We start from the raw sequence: 3,590 nt of genomic DNA on the forward strand, positions 1-3,590 counted from the left end.
ATTTAATTCCATTCCTACTATTTTTAGTGATTTTCCAAATCTACATCACTGCTGCTGTTAGCATCTGCCTTTAAGGTAGACTTTACCTATTTCATGGTTTCCATGATTCAACTAGCCCTTTTTGCATAAATAGCGCAATTTATGATAGTGATTAACCATTCCCATGGCCAATACTTGTCAAGCATATCCACACCAAATGATTATAACATTATACTCAAACACATATAAGCCATTTTCGCATGGCTATCCAAAATTATACAAGTCCAAAGGGTCCACGACCCACAACAAACGGGTAGTCCTATACATGCCATTTCGAAGTTCAACCAAAATTGTACCAAAAATGGGGGGGCTTTGATAGTGTGGGCGACTTCGACTTCAAAATCCCGAGTCCGATAGCTGGAGAACGAAAATCTATAAAATAGAGGATCAAAGAAACGGAGTAAGCAATTTATGCTTAGTAAGTTTTGAGCAAGGAATTCCAGCACAACAAAAGTATAGCATTCATGTAGCTAAACGGATAATTTCATATGCACAATTTTTCAATATCATACTTGCTTCACATTACCAACTCTTATGTACATACACAAAAGATCAACTTAGCCAAAGGCCGGTAGCTCGTTTATCAACTGAGCGAATACTTATTTGTAAGGGCTCAACTAAATTCAAGCACATACGAAACATACCTCAATGTTGGGATGTTTCTAGAGTATTAACTGAAATTTTTACAGCAAGATCATTCATTCTCAAATCACGTACCTTCGGAATTTAACCGGATATAGCTCCTCGTTCAAATGCCTTCGGGACATAGCCCGGTTATAGTAACTCGCACAAATGCCTTCGGGACTTAACCTGGATTTAGTAACTCGCACAAATGCCTTCGGGCTTAGCCCGGAATTAGTATCTCGCACAAATGCCTTCGGATCTTAGTCCGGATATGGTCACTTAGCACAAAGCCTTCGGGACTTAGCCCGGACATCATTCAAATAACCATGCACATTTAACAATAAATCATGGCACATTCGTATTTCATTTTCGTTAGCAAAACTCGAACACAAGACACTTATCATTCTTGTAATTTCGGCTCAATAGCCACACACAAAGAGCATGATTTTGATTTGCTTAAAACATGATCTAATCAAATCTTAATTTAAGCTCTCTTACTCAAGAACTTACCTCGGGTGTTGTCGAACGATTCCGATAGCTATTCGACCACTTTTTCCTTCCCTTTATCGGATTTATTTCCCCTTTGCTCTTGAGCTTAATTAAACAAATAAATTGATTTAATCATTTGAGCATCGAAAAGAGGAACACAAGGCACTTAGCCCATCTCTATACATTAGACATTAAAGTCACATATGTACGGAATCATGAATCAAACTCAACATTTTAGCTAATTTTTTCCCCCTTGGCCGAATATGCATGTCTATTTTGGGGCCGATTTCAACACTTAATACATTCTACAAGTACGGTCACTTGTATTGACTAAACACCCTTTTGTTTCAAGTTCAAAACTTGGCTAATACACACATATATACACTAGTAAAACATCCTCTCCCTTTCCATCAATTTAACACATGCATTACTCATTAATATACAAAAATTATATTCGGTCTTAGCACACAACTTGCTAGCCGATTCTTCTCCATCTAGCAACCAATGCACATATGTGCTCACTCAAAAATACTAAAAAGAAGATTCAAGAATCATCAATCCACCATCACATGCATCATTACAAAGCTTTACACTTAGCATGCAAATGACATCAACACAAATCCACCTTAGCCGAAACTTAACTCATCTTCATGCCTCATCACCACAACATCAAACATCAACCAAGAATGATGCATCCATGGCCGAGTGTCATTTCCATCACATAGCAAGATTTAGACCATGGGCTAGGTAGAACTCAAGCTAACAACTAAAACATGCATGCATCTCATGGAACATCATCAAACATACCTTAGCCTAACTACATGCATGGCCGAACCTCTTCAACCTTTCTTCTTCCTTCCTCCTTAAAATTTTTGGCCAAGGATGAACCAAAGGATGAGCACTTTTTTTTTTGTTTTTCTTTCTAGTTTCGGCAAAATGGGGGGGGGGAGAAACAACCACACACTTTTTTTGTTTTCATCATATTCCCTTTCATTATTTAATTTCCATGCTCATTATTTTATTTTTTTCCACCCATGATGCACCAACCCAACATGTCTATGACATGTCTTGCCCATCACACTTGGTCTACCATGCTTGTCATGGCCGGCCACTACTAATAGGGGGGAAATTGACATGCAAGTCCCCCCTTTTTCAACATGCACTAATAGGCCCTTATGCTTTGACCTATCACATTTCAAAATTTTCTCACATAAGTCCTATTGACTAAATTCACATGCAATCGACTAAATCGAAGCTTGAAATTTTCACACATTCATAATTACATATTCTAGACAATAAATATCACATTCAAACATTTTGGTGACTCGGTTTAGCGGTCCCAAAACCACTTCCCGACTAGGGTCAATTTTGGGCTGTTACAAACGTCGGTTGTTTTCATTGGTTTTGTCCTCATGACTTTCCACTGATAGTTACTCAGTGACATCTCCTCTATAAACTCATAGGCATCTTTCGGTGTTTTATTGTTGATGGTTCTGCCAGTAGCTGTGTCAACCATTTGCCGAGTCGAAGGATTCAGACCATTGTGAAATGTTTGTACTTAGAGCCAAAGCGGTAACCCATGGTGAGGGCACCTTCTCAGAAGGTCCTTGTATCTCTCCCATGCATCGTAGAGTGTTTCTAAATCCATCTGCACAAAAGAAGAGATATCATTACGTAATTTAGCCATTTTAGCCGGCGAAAAATATTTTAGTAAAAACTTTTTGGTCATTTGTTCCCAAGTAGTAATTGACCCTCGTAGTGACGAGTTCAACCACTGTTTAGCTTTGTTCCTCAATGAAAAAGGAAACAATTGAAGACGTATGGTATCATCAGAAACGCCATTAAGTTTAAATGTATCTCATAGTTCTAAGAAGTTGGCTAAATGAGCGTTGGGATCCTCATCCTGCAAACCATCAAACTGAACAAATTTTTGTATCATTTGAATAGTGTTAGGTTTTAATTCAAAAGTATTTGCAGCTACAGCAGGTCTAACTATGCTTGATTCAATGCCTGACAAAGAAGGTTTAGCATAATCATACATAGTGTGTGGAGCAGAATTTTGATTAACCGCAATTGTAGGAGGTAGCTGATTGCCTTAGTTTTCAGCCATCTCTTCAATTGGGGGTTGAGTATCGTCTTCTTGCTCGTTCTCCGTATATCTTAAGCTGTGCCTTATTTCTCGTTGGTTTCTACGAACTGTACGATCGATTTCTTCGTCAAAAAGTAATGGTCCCGACAGGTTTCTTCTAATCATAAATTATAAAAACCTGCCAAGAGAAAGAAATAGTAGGTTAATAAATAATAATAATAAAATTAAATTAAATTGCAAGAAAAATAAATGGTTAAAGTAATAAAAATTAAGCGTTCCTAATATCTTAGTTCCCCGGTAGTGGCGCCAAAAACTTGATCGCGTTATTTCGTGATAGGTTTTAAATATT

The 3,590-nt window shown here is 37.7% G+C and overlaps 1 non-coding gene across 1 annotated transcript; it reads left to right on the forward strand.

Annotated features, from left to right (window-relative positions):
* Positions 1-2,726: 2,726 nt before the first annotated feature.
* Positions 2,727-2,833, forward strand: LOC121205800 (small nucleolar RNA R71). Its single transcript, XR_005900874.1, has one exon. It is a non-coding gene; the product is annotated as a small nucleolar RNA R71 (small nucleolar RNA).
* The last annotated feature ends 757 nt before the right edge of the window (positions 2,834-3,590 follow it).

Source organism: Gossypium hirsutum, chromosome A08, assembly GCF_007990345.1.
Source record: "Gossypium hirsutum isolate 1008001.06 chromosome A08, Gossypium_hirsutum_v2.1, whole genome shotgun sequence".
NCBI classification, from domain to species: domain Eukaryota; kingdom Viridiplantae; phylum Streptophyta; class Magnoliopsida; order Malvales; family Malvaceae; genus Gossypium; species Gossypium hirsutum.